This window comes from Papio anubis, chromosome 9 (assembly GCF_008728515.1).
Source record: "Papio anubis isolate 15944 chromosome 9, Panubis1.0, whole genome shotgun sequence".
NCBI lineage: Eukaryota > Metazoa > Chordata > Mammalia > Primates > Cercopithecidae > Papio > Papio anubis.
The window spans coordinates 115449598-115469045 of NC_044984.1; the positions used below are offsets into that span (position 1 = coordinate 115449598).

General features: G+C 47.2%; 2 non-coding genes across 2 annotated transcripts; both read right to left on the minus strand.

Annotated features, from left to right (window-relative positions):
- Positions 1-2512: 2512 nt before the first annotated feature.
- LOC116269083 lies at positions 2513-2614 on the minus strand. The gene has a single exon (XR_004176399.1). It is a non-coding gene; the product is annotated as a small nucleolar RNA U13 (small nucleolar RNA).
- A 12884-nt stretch (positions 2615-15498) lies between these two features.
- LOC116269082 lies at positions 15499-15603 on the minus strand. Its single transcript, XR_004176398.1, has one exon. It is a non-coding gene; the product is annotated as a small nucleolar RNA U13 (small nucleolar RNA).
- Positions 15604-19448: the final 3845 nt, after the last annotated feature.

A 19448-nucleotide genomic window follows, 5' to 3' on the forward strand; every position in this document is an offset into this window, starting at 1 on the left:
AGTCAGATCTTAGAGGCAACAGCCCCCCAAATGTGTGACGATAAAGACAGCTGTTGACATCTTGTTGGCAGGATTTATGAGAAATTCATGCGAATCGATTCACACTTCAACCTTTTGACTCCCTTGGGATCTTGAGAGATGTGGCTGAGCCCAGAAAAGAGCTCATCTCAGATGATGTTTCACACTCACCTGAGTATGTAACATTAGATTGAGATGTTGCTTTCTATGAACAGTGTCACAAATTTACATAGTATATGTGTCTTTCTTTTCTAGTTGTAAGACTAGCGATTGACTTAATAATTTAGATTTTTCACAGATGAACTCAAAGAAGACCATAGCATAACAGTGTTAGAGTTCTGTCTTAAATATGGGACACCGAACCAACCAGAATCAGGATGACTGAAGGAGCTGAACTGATTTTCCACAGTATCTTCAACTGATGGTTCTTCCCGCTGCACAGAACGGTGTGGCCAGTTGTGGATTTTTCTGACCCACGGCATGCGGCCAGCAATAAAGTATGCTGACTCCTCAGGACACTCTCCTATCCTGGAGTCAACGTTCTCTCAAATTATTACAAGACAGACATCTTGCTGGGAGAGTATCATAGAGAAACTTAGAGTAATTGATCCACAGTTCAAACTTGTGTCCTCCTGTTTTGCTATCTGCATAGGAATCCAACTGAATCTGAGTCCAGCTCTGGGAACCCCCGCAGTGTGTGTTGCACTTAGTACTCAGCAGACTGTGTAGGCAAATACCTGCCTTCAGAGATGATATAGACAGGCAGCAGGTACCAGTGAGCAAGAGCAGAGTGCGTAGAGCCTCACTGGCTGGGTTTCAATCCTGCTGAGGAGCCATCTACTGGGAGTGCTGTATAGACCGGTCTGTGCCTCAGTTCCCTATTCTGAGATGTTCAAATATTGATACGGTGTCTGTTGTCTTATAAGGCTAAACGTGACTGAATTCAGGTGAAGCCTTGAGGAGACTGGTGCTTCCTAAGTGCCCTAATGTGTTCAGTCATGAACTGCTTGGAAGAACAAGCCAGACTCTCGGTAGTGGTTGGATACAGACAGGGAACCTGCAGGCCTGTAGGAAAGTGAAATGTAGAAGCTCACTTTTTTCTTCATGTGCTGATCCTTTTCCTCTCACAAAACACATCTGAACTGCACACCCGTGACTCACACCTACAATATCTTGGAAGATGTGGTTGATCCCAGAGAGAACCTCAAATCCTAACACAGGCTCCTTCCTCCAGGTTTTCATCCTTCACCCAAAATATGACAGTTTCCTCCACTCCAAGCCTGTGTGCAGGACAAGTCCAATGGTGTGACCTCCTCCCCCAGCATCTTAACACTGCCAGCTGCCTTGTGGTGAGCATAACTGGCCAGTTGGCTCCTCCAAGTGTCCAGTGGTCAGCTTGCCTCCCAAGGTGCCACAGGACTCAGGACATTCCAACGAATTGCCACATGATGGCTGTGCCAGGATTGAACTTCCCTTCCACTGAATGAGTGGGACAGTGACCCCCACTGTCTGTCTATAATTCCGATAGCAATGTGATCAGGGTGAACTCAGGCCTGCCTAACGGGCAGTGACTGCACCTGCACAGAGTGGGCACCTTCCTGCTCACATCCTCCCTCACCAGGACTCAGTTTCCACAAACTCCTCATGCCTCCCTAGGATATGCAGGGTGGGGGACAGTCCCTCTCCAAATTCTGGAGGAAAAAGCCATTATTTGCATATTTCAAGCTCATAGTTTTACAGTTCTGTCAACCTTAGGGAGAATTCGTCCTCATCCATTCTCTCCATCTGTAGGGGAAGCATTCTAATCAATTGGACTTTGGTTCTATGTTTGTGGGTCAGGAGTTGTGGTCATGGGCTGAAGTACCATGTTTGGCCAGGATTGGGACTCATAGTATACCTGTGTCTCAGGTGATTGTAGGAAGAGTGCTAAAACGGATGACCCCAGTTGGAACCACAATTGGTATTTAGAAGCAGATGTTCTCTAATTGCAAGGAGAGGCGAGGAAGTGCTGTTATCTGAGGACACGAATGTGGGCAGCCCCAAAACAATGCATATCCAGACAGGTCCTCTAAGAGGGAACTGCCTGGCCACAGCATTTCCATTTCCCATCTTGGAGGACTCTATGGATAAGTCCCTCAAATTGCCAACTGCTAATGTGAACTCTTCCACTCACAGGGTGACAGATGGAACAAAAGGCAACATGCTAATCGGCGCATGGCCTTGGTGACAGGTCACCCAGGGATGATGAAACACACAACACAGCCTGGCTCTGGGTTCCGACTGTTCCGATCCACATATGTGTATTGTTACAGGTACAAGGGTGTGGTTTCTAGCATCTGTTTTGTTTCAAAACAGGATCATTCCCTCCACACTATTATTTTCTATTTATAAAAACAAGTTATAGGAGAAAAGGGACCTGCCCCGTCCTATATAGTTGACAGTGTGGACACACAAAGTGAACATTTGAGAATAAAAATTTCCTTCTATTTGTTATTGTGACATGGGTAACGTGCTGTTGTAAAAAAAATTTGGAGGCGGCACATCTCACATGTGTCCGTGAAAATTCAATCATCATGCTGGTGAACTACAGAAGGATCTGCCATTGCATTCTTCATTAGAAAAGCCATGCTTCCATATCTCTGCTGTTACTGAGTCACCAGACATTTGTAGGTGTGCTACTTTAACAATTTCTTAAGATCGAATAAAAAACACATAGTGGAAATGTAATTTAAGAAATTCAGTGTTCCTCACTAAGAAACATTGTGAAACTATAGAAATGGTTCTCTTATCACCCATGTATATTACCTTTGTCTGCATGCTACTAAGTCTATGTACTAAGTTATGTCTCAGTCTCTGTGAGTTCATTGAGCAATTTCACATGGATGCAGAGGGTGGGATGATAGATAATGGAGACTCTGAAGGGTGAGGGGTGTGGAGGGAAGGGATGATGGGAAATTGCTTAATAAATTCAATGTTCATTTCTCTGGTGATGGATACCCCAAGTGCCTCAACTTGACCACTGCACGATCTATGATTGTAACAAAATTGCACACGTATCCCATAAATTTGTACAAATAAAAATAAATTAAAAAATGGCACTCAACAAAAGTTTTATCCTGGGAGGATGATGGACCCTGGCTCCAGGAATATTTCCTCTGAGTCCTGCATTCCCCTCTTGGACCCAAAGCGAGTGGATCCCAGTCTGGAGGAGGAAGAGCTGGTGGACAACCCTGGAGTTCTGTGACCAGTAGAACCCTCGACAGGGTCCTGGGAGGCCGCAGAGTTGAGGTTTCCTCTCTGTGCCCAGCGAGAAGCAGGTTGCTAGCATCAGAGCCTGGCCTGGACTTGTGCCTAGGGTCTGCCTTGCTTTCGGTGGCCCTGAGCCCCCAAGTTAGAATTACAGGTTTCTCCTTGGGTGACTCTCCAGGGATGTGACTCAAAGGAGGGACAACAGTGCCTCCAAAGAGACAATTGGTCCCAGTCCCTGGGTCACCATGGGGTCCTCCGTCTAGAGGAGCCCCACCTGTTCAGGCGGAAGCTTCCCCCATAGGGTGTGTGGTGCTCAGACCTCTCTCCTTCCGGCTGTGCTGCTGACTGACACAAAGTTGGAACTCATATCTGGGGTCGCCAGTCTGCTCCCGGAGCCCATGAGTGCCGCTGAAACTGCCAACCTCAAGGAACTGGGCTTGTGCTGCCCAACGTGGAGCAGGGCTGCTCAATGTGGGGCCGAACACTGTTCCCAGTGCTGGAGGCGTAGGAGGCAGCTGCAGAGCCAGAGGCAGTGGGGGAACCAGAGGGATGAAGGAGGGACAACAAAGAACATCTGGGCGCTTGCTAGTGGGGGTGACCAAGATGGAATTTGTAGATGATGAACCTCCAAGGCTGAGTGTGTTTTGGGCTGCCCTGGCAGGTGCGCCCTGGAGCAGAGATTAGGGCTAGAGCTGGAGCTGGGCTACCAGATCTCCAAACTGGAAACAGCAGTCAGAGGTGGGGGCTGCATGCTGCTGTCCATCAAGGACTCCCAGGATGGGCTGAGTGGTGGCTGAAGGGTTCCTGGGAAGTTTAATAGTTGGGGCGCAGCTGCAAGACCTCAGTGCTGGAGGCTCGTCGTGTCCCTGGTGGAGGCCTTGCTGCCACTGGGGTATGTCTGAAGGGCCTGGGCAGATGGGAAGTTTAAGGTCCCCTTAGCTGGCCGCACCATGGTCAAGCCATCGTGACATTCCCCCGCCCTCGTGATAATGTACTTTGTGATATTCCCCTTCCTTGTGAATGTGCTCTGTAACATTCCTCCCCGCCCTGTGACAATACACCCTCCCCAGCTTTGTGAATGTACTTTATAACATCCTCCCTGCCCTTGAGAATGTACATCCATCCCCTGCCCACAAAAAATTGCTCCTGACTCCACCACCTATCCCAAACCTATAAGAACCAATGATAAATCTCACCACCCTTTGCTGACTCTTTTCTTGGACTCAGCCCACTTGCATCCAAGTGAATAAACAGCCCTGTTGCTCACACTAAACCTGCTCAGGTGGTCTCTTACAAGGATGCATGTAACACATTTGGTGCTGAAGACCCAGGACAGAACTCCTTCGGGAGACCAGTCCCCTGTCCTCACGCTCCCTCCATGAGGAGATCCACCTACGACCTCAGGTCACCAGACCAGCCAGCCCGAAGACTATCTCACCAATTTCAAATCGGTAAGTGGTTCTTCGCACTCGGGTAAGGGTTTTTTTCGCTGTCTACCTAGCCTCTGTTGCCTCCCCTCTTCAATCTCTCTCCTTTCGATTTCAGTTTCCCTTCCTGGTAGAGACAAAAAGGAGACACATTCTATCCATGCATTCAAAAACTCCGATGTCAGTCACGGACTTGGAAAGATGGTCTTCCCTTGGTGTCTGATCACCGCGGGGATGCCTGCCTTGATCATTCATCCACATTTCGTTGGTGGCAGGTCAATTATGGGGACTCCTGTTTTGGCTGCTCACCCACATTACAGCCCAAGACAAAATTAGGGATGCCTACTGGAAGCCTGGTAGTTGTTCACCTCTGTTTCTCTGTGTCTCTACCTTCCTCTTTAAACTTACCTTCTTCACTATGGGCAACCTAATCCCATCCATTCCTCCCTCTTCCCCCTTAGCCTGTGTTCTTAAAAACCTAAAACCCCTTTGACTAACACCTGACCTAAAATCTAAACGTCTTATTTTCTTCTGTAATACCGCCTGGCCCCAATACAAACTTGACAATAGTTCCAAGTGGCCAGAGAGTGGCACTTTTGATTTGTCTATCCTACAAGACCTAGATAATTTTTGTCAAAAATTAGGCAAATGGTCTGAGATGTCTTATATCCAGGCATGTTTTACACTTCGCTCCCTCCCTAGTCTCTGCTCCCAATGCGACTCATTCCAGATTTTCCTTCTTTCTCTCCCGTCCGCTCCTTCGGTCTCCACCCCAAGCTCAGAGTCCTCTGAATCCTCCTTTCCACTGACCCCTCTGACCTCTTCTCCTCATCCCCTGGCCACCCTTTGCCAGGCTGAATCGGGCCTCAATTCTTCTGCAGCCTCTGCTCCCCCACCCTATAATCCTTCTATTACCTCCCCTCCTCACACCAGGTCTGGCTTACAGCTTCATTCCATGACTAGCTCTTCCCTACCTGCCCAAAAATTTCCTCTTAGAGAGGTGGCTGGAGCTGAAGGCACAGTCAGGGTACATGTGCCTTTTTCTCTATCAGACCTTTCCCAGATCAGCCAGCCTTTAGGCTCTTTCTCATCCGACCTCCCACTGAATATATATGGGAATTCCAGTATCTAACTCAGTCCTACAATTTAACCTGGAGTAACTTAAATGTCATCCTGACCTCTACCCTCTCCCCAGATGAACGAGAAAGAGTTTATTTTCTAGCCCAGCCCTACGCAGACAGCCACCAGCTTCATGAGCCAGGCCTCCAAGAGGGCACCAGAGCAGTTCCCCAAGAGGATCCCCATTGGCAATACCAGATGGACTCCCCAGGTATAGCTAGGCGAGATTACATGGTCTCCTGTCTAGTCGAGGGGCTCAAAAACGCAGCATACAAAATTGTTAATTATGACAAGCTAAAAGAAACAACCCAAGGTAAAGATAAAAACCTAGCCCCGTTCATGGCCCACTTAGCAGCTACCCTTAGACGCTTTACAGTCCTAGACCTAGAGAGACCAGAAGGCCACCTTATCCTTAATATTCATTTTATCACCCAATCCTCTCCTTACGTTAGAAAAAAACTCCAAAAGTTGGATTCTGGCCCTCAAACCCCACAACAGGATTTAATCAACCTCACCTTCAAGGTGTTCAGTAACAGAGAAGAAGCTGCCAAGTGGCAATGTATCTCTGAGTTACAGCTACTTGCCTCCACTGTAAGACAACCCACAACCACATCTCCAGCATAGAAAACAGAACATCCAAGCCACAGCTCCCAGGGGCTCCTTCAAAACCTCCTCCTGGACCTTGCTTCAAATGTCAAAAGCCTGGCCACTGGGCCTCAGAATGCCCGCAGCCCAGGATTCCTCCTAGGCCATGCCTTGTCTGTGTGGGCCCCCACTGGAGGTCAGACTGTCCAACTCACATCGTTGCCACTCCTAAAGCTCCTGGAGCTCACATCCAATGTTCTTTGGCTGACTACTTCCCAGATCTCGTTGGCTTAGTGGCTGAAGACTGATGCTGCTCAATCGCCTCGAAAGCCCCCTGGACCATCATGGATGCTGAGCTCTGGGTAACTCTCACAGTGGAGGGTAAATCCTTCCCCTGTTTAATCAATACGGGGGCTACCCACTCCACGTTACCTTCTTTTCAAGGGCCTATTTCCCTTGCCCCGTAACTGTTGTGGGTATTGACGGCAAGGCTTCTAAACCTCTTAAAACTTCCCAACTCTGGTGCCAACTTGGACAACATTCTTTTATTCACTCTTTATTAGTTATCCCCAACTGCCCAATTCCCTTATCAGGCCAAGACATTTCAACTAAATTTTCTGCTTCCTTGACTATTCCTGGACTACAGCCACATCTCATTGCTGCCTTTTTGCCTGATTCAAGGCCTCCTTTGAATCCTCCTCTCATGTCTCCCTACCTTAATCCACAAGTGTGGGATACCTCTACTCCCTCCTTGGCGACCAATCAGGCACCCCCTTACCATCCCATTAAAACCTCATCACCCTTACCCTGCTCAGCATCAGTACCCCATCCCATAACAGGCTTTAAGAGGACTAAAGCTGGTTATCACTCACCTGTTACAGTATGGCCTTTTAAAGCCTACAAATTCTCCTCACAACTCCCCTACCCTACCTGTCCAGAACCAGACAAATCTTACAGGTTGGTTCAGGATCAGGATCTTTGCCTTATTAACCAAATTGTCTTACCTATCCATCCTGTGGTGCCAAACCATACACTCTCCTATCCTCAATACCTCCCCCTCCACAACTCATTATTCTGTCCTCGACCTCAAAGATGCTTTCTTCACTATTCCTTTGCACCCCTCATCAAGGGACTTTCACATGGACTGACCCTGACACCCACCAATCTCAGCAACTCACCTGGACTGTACTGCTGCAAGGCTTCAGAGACAGCCCCCATTACTTTAGTCAAGCTTTCTCATGACCTACTGTCTTTCCATCCATCTGTTTCTCACTTTATTCAATATATGGACGACCTTCTCCTCTGCAGCCCCTCTTACGAATCTTCCCAACAGGACACCCTCCTGCTCCTTCAACATCTATTCTCAAAGGGGTATCACGTATCCCCCTCTAAAGCCCAAATTTCTTCCCCATCTGTTACCTGTCTCGGCATAGTCCTTCAGCAAAACACACGTGCTCTCCCTGCTAATCGTGTCCAGTTAATCTCTGAAATCCCAACCCCTTCTACAAAGCAACAACTCCTTTCCTTCCTTGATGTGGTTGGATACTTTCGCCTTTAGATAGCAGGTTTTGCGGTCCTAACTAAACCATTATATAAACTCACAAAGGGAAACCTGACTGATCCCATAGACCCTAAGTCCTTTCTTCTTTTTGTTCCTTAAAGACAGCCCTAGAAACAGCTCCCACATTAGCACTGCCTAACTTGTCCCAATCCGTCTTCTTACATAGGCTGAAATACAAGGTTATGCAGTCAGAGTTCTTACACAGGAACCAGACCCACAACCTGTAGCCTTCCTATCCAAACAACTTAACCTCACAGTTCTAGGCTGGCCCTCATGTCTATGTGTGGTGGCAGCCACCACTTCGATACTTCTAGAGGCCCTCGAGATCACAAACCATGCCCCACTTACACTCTACAGCTCTCATAACTTTCAAAATCTATTTTCCTGCTTACACTTGGCACATATATTTTCTGCCCCCACTGACTCCTCCAACTATACTCACTATTGGTTGAAACTCTCACAATTACCATTGCTCCTGGCACAGACTTCAACCTGGTCTCTCACCTTACACCTAGCACCAAACCTGAACCTCATAACTATCTCTCTAATCTATATGGCATCCTCCCCATTTCCCCATATTTCCCTCTTTCCTGTTCCTAATCGCTGGGAACAAGCCCCCCAAATCTGGCCATAAACAGGCCATGAGAAACTGGCCATAAACAAAATCTCTGCATCACTGTGACATGCTCGTGATGGCCATGACGCCCACGCTGGAGGCTGTTGGTTTACCGGAATGAGGGCAAGGAACACCTGGCACACCCAGGTTGGAAAACCGCTTAAGGCATTACTAAACCACGGACAATAGCATGAGCAGTGTGTGCCTTAAGAACATGTTCCTGCTGCAGATAACAAACCAGAGCATGTCCCTTTGTTTCCCATAAGGAATGCTTTTAGCTAACCTATAATCTACAGAAATAATCCTTATCACTGGCTTGCTGTCAACAAATATGTGGGTCAAATTCTGTTCATGGCTCTCAGCTCTGAAGGCTGTCAGCCCTCCTGATTCCCACTCTGCATTCTATTTATGTGTCTTTGTCTTAATTCCTCTAGCGCCTCTGGGTTAGGGTCTCCACAACCAAGCTGGTCTCGGCACCTAATCCAGACCACACTTGGTTTATTGATGGTAGTTCTTCAAGGCCCAGTCGTCAGCCACCAGCAAGGGTAGGCTATGCTGTAGTGTCTTCCACATCTGTCATTGAAGCTACTTCCCTGCCCTCTTCCACCACCTTTCATGACTCTCAACAAGCAGAACTCATTGCTTTAACCTGGGCTCTCACACTTGCAAAGGGACTACGTGTCAATATCTACACTAATTCCAAGTATGTCTTCCACATCCTACATCACCATGCTGTTATATGGGCAGAAAGAGGTTTTCTCGCTACACAAGGGTCCTCCCCATCACCAACACTTCCTTAATAAAAATCCTCCTTAAGGCTGCTCTATTGCCCAAGGAAGCCAGAGTCATTCACTGCAAGGGGCATCAGAGGTCACCAGATCCCACTGCTCAAAGCAACACTTACGCTGATAATGCAGCAAAAGCAGCAGCTAGTATTCCCACATCTGTCCCTCACAGTCAGTTTTTTTCCTTCGTGTCTATCACTCCCACCTATTCTCCCACTGAAACTATTACCTATCAATCCCTTCCTACTCAAGGCAAATGGTTCTTGGATCAAGGAAAATTCCTCCTTCCTGCCTCATAGGCTCATTCTATCTTAAGGTCCTTTCATAACCTCTTTCATGTGGGTTATAAGCCAATGGCCCATCTCTTAGAACCTCTCATTTCTTTTCCATCATGGAAATCCATCCCCAAGGAAATTACTTCTTAGTGCTCCATCTGCTACTCTACCACCCCTCAGGGATATCTCAGGCACCCTCCCTTTCCTACACGTCAAGCTTGAGAATTTGCCCCCACCCAAGACTGGCAGAGTGACTTTACTCATATGCCCCAAGTCAAAAAACTAAGATACCTTTTGGTCTGGGTACATTCACTGGATAGGTAGAGGTCTTTCCCAGAGGGTCTGAGGAGGCCACTGCCTTCTCATTCTTCCCTTCTGTCAGATATAATTCCTCGGTTTAGCCTTCCCACCTCTACACAGTTCGATAATGGACCAGCCTTCATTAGGTCACTCAAGCAGTCTCCCAGGCCCTTGGCATCCAGTGGAAACTTCATGCCCCCTACCGTCCTTAGTCTCTGAGAAAGGTAGAAAGTACTAATGGTCTTTTAAAAACACAAATCGCCAAGCTCAGCCTCCAACTTAAAAAAGACTGGATAGTATCTTTACCATCTGCCCTCCTTGGAATTAGAGCCTGTCCTTGAGAAGCTACAGGGTATAGTTGATTTGAACTTTTATATGGACGTACCTTCTTGTCGGGCCCCAACCTCATGCCAGACACCAGTCCTCTAAGCGACTATCCTCCAGTCCTCCAGCACGCTAGACAAGAAATTCGCCAGGCTGCTAATCTTCTCTTGCCTACTCCAGATTCCCAGCCACATGAAGACACTCTAGCTAGACTATCAGTTCTTGTTAAGAGTCTTGACCCCTCAAACTCTACAACCCCGATGGACCAGACCCTACTTAGTCATCTATAGTACCCCAACTGCCATCCACCTGCAGGATCCTCCCCATTGGGTTCACCATTCCAGAATAAACCTGTGTCTGTCAGACAGCCAGTCTGATCTCTCGTCTTCCTCCTGGAAGTTGCAAGTACCCTCCCCTACTTCCCTTAAACTCACTTGCATTTCTGAACAACATTAATAACCCTTATGAGCCTAATACATCCCTTTATTCTATTAGGTCTATTCGTCCTTACCCTACTTTTTGCAACAGGGCTTTATGTAGTCACCCCCACTACTTGGACTGTGCCTCAAAAACTTGTCATCTGTACTATCTTCTGTCTAGTCATACTCCTCTTCACCATTCTCAACTAGTAAATGCCCTGCCCTTGTTTACATTGCAGGTTTACACTTTTCCTCCAAACCATCATAACTGATATCTCCTGGTTTTACTTCAAACCTCCACCCTTAACTCTCTCTTGGAGGGGATAAAAGATCTTCAGTGGCAAGGTACACTCCAATTCTTCTATCCTGATGAAGTCCTTTTTATTTTTTCCTACTCACTTTTATACTTGCCACCATTCTCCAGTCACTCTCACCACCTCTCCTACTTGCGCCAAAAATACATCAATCTCACCCACTCTCTCCTCCTGCCTCAATCCTTCTCTAGCAAAGGGTATTTGGCTATGCATTTCCCTTTCTTCCTGCTCTTCCACAGCCATCCCTGCTTTACAGGCCGACTGGGCTACCTCTCCTGTCTCCCTGTCTCCGAATATCCTTTAATAGCCCTCATCTTTACCTGCCTGAAAAACTTCTTTACTTTCTAGACAATTCTTTGCTAGAGAAGTTGAGCAGTGAGAAGTGGGTGGTGATAGGATGCTGGAGGTAAGTAAGGGAAGAGTGGTGACTGAAGAATGATGGCTGAAAAGTATAAAATGATAGAAAAAGGACTCATCGGGATAAGTGAGCCACCACTGTATCCCCAGAAAGGATTATGAAAAACCTCCACAGACACTTTGCACTAACAAGCTGCCACACTTCTCCGCATCTACTTACGGCACCTTTCTGCTTATGTCAATTCCACTCCCCACTCCATATTTGGACCCTTAATCACACAAACTATCCCTGTTGCTGTTCCTTTATGCATCTCCCAACAACAGTCTACAGGAATCCCTTCCACCGTCAAAACGTTCCTTTACGCTTCATCTCCAGAACTCAGCCACACACATTACCAACTTAGACGGGAACATTCCAACTTCGCATCACTGATAAGCCCACTATCATTATTGACAAACTAAAAAACATTAGCAGTCACTACTGTTTAGGAAGACACCTACCCTGCATCTCATTCCATCCTTGGCTACCCTCCCCCTGCTCGTCTGACTCTCCTCCTGGCCCCTCCTCTTGCTTGCTTATACCCAGCCCCATGAAGAGCTGTGAAAGGTTACATAGACACCATGCGCTTTCTCATACACCGTGAGAACCAAACCTCTCCCTGTACGCAGTTGCATCATCAATCCCCATTACAACTTCTAATGGCTGCTGCCCTTGCTGGATCTCTAGGATTTGGGGTGCAGGACTCCTCTTTCAGTACACCCTCTCACCTTTTCACTTCACATTTCCAGTTCTGCCTGACACAAGGTCTCTTCCTTTTATGTGGCTCCTCCACCTACCTGCCAACAGAACAGGCACATGTACTCTAGTCTTCCTTACCCCAAAATCCAGCTTGCAGATCGAAATGAACAACTGCCTGTCTCCCTCATGACACCAACACGGTAAAAAGAGTCATCCCACTAATCCCTTTACTTGTGGGTCTAGGACTTTCTGCCTCCACTATTGTACTTGGAATAGCAGGCACCTCAACCTCTGTCACAACATTCTGCAGCCTCTCTAATGACTTCTCTGCTAGCATTACAGATACATCACAAACTGTTATCTGTCCTCCAAGCCCAGGTTGACTCTTTAGCTACAGTTGTCTTCCAGAACCACCAAGGCCTCGATTTACTCACTGCTGAAAAAGGAGGACTCTGTATATTTCTTAATGAAGAGTGTTGTTTTCACTGAAATCAATCTGGCTTGGTACATACTAACATCAAAAAACTCAAAGACAGAGCTCAAAACTCGCTAATTGGGCAACTAATTATGCTGGACCCACCTGGCCACTCTAACTTGGTATCCTGGCTTCTTCCAATCGTTTAGTCCTCTAATACCTATCTTCCTCCTCCTCTTATTCAGGCCTTGTGTCTTCCCATTAATCTCTCAATTCCTACAAAACCACCTCTAGGCTATCACTAATCACTCTATATGACAAATGCTGCTTTTAACAACCCCACAATATCACCCCTTACCCCAAAATCTTACTTCAGTCTAATCTCTCCCACTTTAGGTTCCCATGCCACCCTTAATCCCGCTCAAATCAGCCCTGAGACACGTCGCCCATCACCCCTCCATTCGGCCCCCAAAATTTTCACCCCAAGTTTTCATGACTTTTTCCTCATTTTATTTCTTCATGATTAACATAAAAAGACAGAAATGCGAGGTCTTCTGAGCTCGCTGCACCATGGTCAAGCCGTCGTGACACTCCCACGCCCTTGTGATAATGTACTTTGCGATATTTCCCATCTTTGCAAATGTACTTTGTAACATACCTCCCTGCTCTTGAGACTATACACCCTCCTCGCCCTTGTGAATGTACTTTGTAACATCCTCTCCACCTTTGAGAATGCCCACACAAAAAAATTGCTCCTGACTCCACCACCTATCCCAAACCTGTAAGAACCAATGATAATCTCACCACCCTTTGCTGACCCGGACTCAGCCCACTTGCACCCAAGTGAATAAACAACCTTGTTGCTCACACTAAGTCTGCTCAGGTGGTCTCTTATACGGATGCATGTAATAGGAAGCAGCTCACACGAGGGCCAATGTAAGGCCTTGCAAGGAAAGGGTGGGAAGGGGAAGTGGTGTCCATGGGGGTGACCTCAAAGTCAGGGGCTGGCAGTCAATGTATATTGCTCAGTGAGATCAGTCAGTCTGAAAAAGCTGCCTTCTCCATGACTGTGAGTGCATAATATTCTGAGAAAGGAAACTACAAAGATAGTAAATAGGACAGTTTTGTCTTAAAAATGGGACACTGATCCAACTAGAATCATGATAACTGAATGAACTCCACTACTTTTCCACAGTACCTTCCATTGACTGCTTATCTGGATGAACTCGGCTGTGTGGCCAGTTTTGGACTTTTCTGACCCACTGCGTTGGTCCAGCAATAGAATAGACTGTGCTGATGTTTCAGGTACTACTCTCTGATCTTGGATGGAACATGCTTCCAAATGTATTACAGGAGAGACAACCATTGATATCTTGCTGCCAGAATTCCAGAGAGAAATTCTCAGTAATTTAGTTAGAGTTCAAACTTTGGAGCCCCTGTTGAAACAACTCCACAGGAAGCCACCTGAATCTGAGTTGGGCTCTAGGAAGAGCTTGCAGTTCGGGTTGCACTGAAAACCCAGCAGACTGATGTGTGGGCAAATACCTGCCTTTATATGAGGCAATAAAGACTACGTATCCCAGTGAGCAAGAGCACAGTGCCTGGAGCCTCACTGGCTCGGTTCAAATCCCACTGAGGAGCTCTACGTACCTGGCCATGTTGTATAGACCTCTCTATGCCTCAGTGCCTGGTTTTCAGAGGTTCAAAAGTTAATATGGTCTCTGTTATGTTTTAAGGCTAAACATGATTGAATTCAAGTAAAGTCTTAAATAGACTAGTTCCTTCTAAGTGCGCTAGTATCCACTCATTAAATGTTCCAAAGAACGAGCCGGACTCTTGGTAGTGGTTGAATGCAGACAAGGAACTTGCATGGCTTTAGGGAAGTGAAACATACAGACTCACTTCATTCTTTACATGGGATGATCCTTTCCCTCTCACGGAACATATCTGGGCTGGGTGCACGTGGTTCACACCTATAACATTTTGGAAGATGTGGTTGATTCCAGAGAACCTCAAATCTTAACACAACTTCCTTCCTCCAAGTTTTCATCCCTGACCCAAAATATGACAGTTTCTTCCAAACCAAGCCTCTGCAAAAGTCAAGTTCAATGGTGTGCCCTCCTCCCCCAGCATCTTCGCACTGTCAGCAGCCTCATGGTGAGCCTTCCTGGCCAGTTGACTACTCCAAGTTCCCAGTGGTCAGCTTGGCTCCCAAGCTGGCTTACGACTCAGGACATTCAAACCAACTGCTGCATGATGGCTGTGCCAGGAATAAACTTCCCTTCCACTGACCGAGCCTGGATGAACATGAACAGGAATTAGCTGGGGATGTGGCATCTGGGCAGGTGCTTCAGTGGATGACTGAATGAAGATAGTGACCCTCACTTTCTCACGAATCTTAATTCCAACAGCAATGTGATCAAGGTGAACTCAGGCCTGCCTAAGATGGGGTAGTGACTGTACCTGCACAGAGCAAGCACCTTCCTGCTTACATCCTTCCTCACCAAGACTCAGTTTCTATAAACTTCTCATGCCTCCCTAGGCCCTGCAGGGGTGGGGGAAAGTTTCTCTCCTCTTACAGGAACCTGTGTGTCCACAGCATTTCAGATTTCCCATCTCAGAGGACTCTATGTAGAAGTCTCTCAAATTCCCAACTGCTAACATGAACTCTTCCACTCACAGGGTGACAGCTGAAATGGAATGGAAAAGCTCATCAGCGCATGGCCGTGGGGATAGGTCATCATGGAATTTTGAAGTGAACAACAGCCTCACTGTGGGTTCCCACCACTCCCATCCAGACGTGTAGTTTTCATGTACAAGGGTGTGATTTATGAGCACCTGTTTTGTTTCAAAAACAGAATCGCTCCCTCCACATTATTATATTGTGTTTGTAAAAACAAGTTACGGGGAAAAGGACCTGCCCCATCATATGTAGTTGATAGTGTGAACACACAAAGTCAACACGTGAGAAGAAAACGTTCTTTCTATTTTTTGTTGTTAGATTGGTAATGCGCTGATGTTGTAACGAGGTTTTGGGAAAGCATACTTCACACATGCTGGTGAAAAATCCAGTCATCATGCTTATGAACTATAGAATGATTTAAACTTCCATTCTTGATGTGAAATGGCATACCCATGCACTTCTGCTAGTTCAGAGTCATCAGATGCTTCTAGGTGCTGCTGTAACAATTGCTTGAGACAGCCATAAAAATCACATTCTACGAATCAAATTTTAAAAATTCAGTGTCCCTCAGTAGGTAACATTGTCAAACTCTAGAAATCATTCTTTTATCAACTATGTACATTACTTTTTCTCTGCATGCCACTAAGTCTGCGTAGTTAATTATCTCTGTCTTTGTGAGCTCACTGAGCAATTTCACATGGATAGAGTGAGATGATAGATAACGAAGCGAAGGGTGAGGGGGTGGAAGGCAAAGGATGATGGGGAATTGCTTAATAAATTCAACATTAATTACTCTGGTGATGGATACCCTAGAAGCCCCTACTTGATCACTGCACAATCTATGCCTGTATCAAAAGTGCACATGTATCCCATAAATTTGTACAAATAAAAAGGAAATTTTTTTTTTTTTTTTTTTTGAGACGGAGTCTCGCTCTGTCACCCAGGCTGGAGTGCAGTGGCCAGATCTCGGCTCACTGCAAGCTCCACCTCCCAGGTTTACGCCATTCTCCAGCCTCAGCCTCCCGAGTAGCTGGGACTACAGGCGCCCATCACCTCACCCGGCTAGTTTTTTGTATTTTTTAGCAGAGACAGGGTTTCACCACGTTAGCCACGATGGTCTCGATCTCCTGACCTCGTGATCCGCCCGTCTTGGCCTCCCAAAGTGCTGGGATTACAGAAGAAAAAATTTTTTAAATGGCACTCACACAAGGTACCTCCTGGGAGGATGATGGATGTTGGGAGCCAAAGACCTGAGGGTCGTGACCAACTCAGCATTCCACTGGAGGCTATATGATTAAACTGCAAGCTGTTTATCATGAATGCAGGATGTGGGCAAACTCACACTGGCATCTGCCTCCAGAAGGTATGCTGAGGGCAATCACTCCCTGGCACCGTGCTCCTTGAGGTTATCTACTGGGACATCTGGAGCCTGCTGTTCAAAGAAAGCAGTCATGCAGGCCTGCACTAAATCAAGCAGCTGATTGACAACCACCCCCTTCTCCCTATCTCCTTTACTCAATAAACACAAAGGGCTCTAGAAGCTCACGGCCCTTGTTCACTAGAAGCAAAGAGCCTCCTGACGCCTTCTTCCAAACATACTCTTTTTGTCTTTGTTTTTATTCCTGCGTCTGTCCTCCTTTGTTCAGTTCAGCAAGGTCTGAGGCAGATGGATGCTGGCTCCAGGAAGGTTTCTTCTGAGTCTTGCATTCCCCTCTTGGGCCCCAAGCGAGTGGATCCTGATCCTGAGGAGGATGAGCTGGTGGATGGCCCTGGAGTTCTGTGACCAGCAGAACCCTCGACAGGGTACTGGGAGGCCACAGAATTGAGGTTTCTCTTCTCCACACCCAGAGAGAAGCAAGGTTGCTAGGGTCAGATCCTGGCCCGGACTTGAAGCTAGGGGCAGCCCTGGGCCCCCAAATTAGAATTTGAGGTTTCTGTTTGGGTGATTCTCCAGGGATGTGACTCAAAGGAGGGGCAACAGTGCCTCCAAAGAGGCAATTGTTTCCAGCACTGGGTCCCTAGGTCACCAAGGGGTCCTCCAGCTAGGGGAGCCCCACCTGTTCAGGTCGAAACTTCCCCCATGGGGTGTGTGGTGCTCAGGCCCCTCTCCTTCTTGCTGTGCTGCTGAGTGACACAAAGTTGGAACTCAGATCTGGGGTCGCTTCTCTGCTCCCAGAGCCCATGGGTGCTACTGAAACTGCCAGCCTCAAGAAGCTGGGCTTGTGCTGCCCAATGTGGAGCAGGGCTGCTCAATGTGGGGCTGAACACTGTTCCCAGTGCTAGAAGCATAGGCAGCAGATGCAGAGCCAGAGGCAGTGGGGGAACCAGGGTGATAAAGGAGGTATGGTAAAGACCATCTGGGTGCTGGGGGGCGGTGTCCAAGACAGAATTTGCAGATTACTAACCTCCAAAGCTGACTGTGTTGGGCTGCCCTGGCAGTTAGGCCCTAGAGTGGAGGTTGAAGCTCGAGCTAGAGCTGAGTTACCAGATCTTCACACCAGAAAGAGCAGTCAGAGGTGGGGGTGCATGCTGCTGTCCATCAAAGACTCCCATTACTGGCTGGGTAGTGGCTGAATGGTTACTGGGAAATTTCAAGTTGGGCTGGAGCTGCAAGACTTCAGTTCAGGAGGCTTGTGGTGTCCTTGGTGGAGGCCTTGCTGCCACTGGGGTACGTCTGAAGGGCCTCGGCAGATGGGAAAAAGCTCCCACCAGAACCAACATGAGGCCTTGCAAGGAAAGGCTGGGAAAGGGAATTGGGGTCCATGAAGGTGATCTCAAAGCCAGGTGCTGGCAGTCAATGTATATCGCTCAGTGAGATCAGTCTGAAAAAGCTGCCTTCTCCATGACTCTTAGTTCATAATATTCTGAGAAAGAAAACTACAGAGACAGTAAATAGGACAGTTTTGTCTTAAAAATGGGAAACTGATCCAACTAGAATCATGATGACTGAATGAACTCCACTACTTTTCCACAGTACCTTCCATTGATTGCTGTTCTGGATGAACTTGGTTGTGTGGCCAGTTATGGATTTTTCTGACCCACCGTGTGGGGCAAGCAATAGATTGTGCTGATTCCTCAGTTGCTACTCTCAGATCCTGGAGGCAACCTCCTCCCAAAATGCGTTTCAAGAAAGACAACTGGTGACATGTCGCTGGCAGAATTCCATAGAGAAATTCTTACTAATTTATTCACAGTTCAAACTTCTGATCCTCTTTTTCACCATTTGCAGAACAAGTCACCTGAATCTGAGTTGGGCTCCAGCAAGACCTTGCAGTTTGGGTTGCACTGAAAACCCAGCAGACTGACGTGTGGGCAAATACCTGCCTTTATATGAGGCAATAGAAAGAGGCAGCATATCCCAGTGAACAACAGCACAGTGCCTGGAGCCTCACTGGCTGGGTAGAAATCCCACTGAAGAGTTCTAGGTACTTGGGAATGTTATATAGAGTAAGGCGGCAGATCTCAGTGGCCAAAAGCACAGTGCCTGAGTCTAAAGCTCTTGGCGGAAGCAACTGGAAGACAGAGGAGCTTCCAGCAGAAAAGGTAAGTCCACGCCTCTGTGTTTTGTTTTTCCTTCTCAGATGTTTAGAAATGGGGGTTATGACCTAGGAAAATAAAAGAAATTAGTAATCCATGAATTCAACAAAGGTTGTCTGAGGGCTGCCTCCGTGTTGAAAAAGTCGCCCTGGATCCCCTCACTCTAGGAATGGTGGCAGCCACTTTGTTATTCAGTTCCAAGGATGCAGGAAAGGTGTAAATTTTTTTTTTTTTTTTTTTTTTTTTTTGGTGAGACAGGGTCTTACTCTGTTGCCCAGGTTGAAGTGACATAGTATGATCTCTGCTCACTAATTTTTGCAGTTTTTGTAGAGATGGGGTCCAGGCAGATCTCGAACTCCTGGGCTCAAGGGATCCTCCTACCTCAGCCTCCCAAAATGCTGGGATTACACATGTGAGCTACCCTGCCTGGCTCCTAATTCATATGTTAATCTCTTGCTTGGGCTCCCACAGGAGGTGGTGAAATGACCCCAGCTCAGTGCATTTCACATGGCTGCTCCTGTGTCATGGGCTCAGGTGCATCTGCTGGCACAGCTGCTGGGTTACCAGAACAGACCCTTCCTCTGCCTCAGCTCCGAGCATAGTGATGACTTGTGACTCTCTTTCCCAATAGAACTTCAAATTTCTGAAGACAGGGGCAAGTGCTTGAGCATTTGTACTCATGGTTTTGTTTGATGAATGATAGCTGGAACAGAATACCTCTAGGC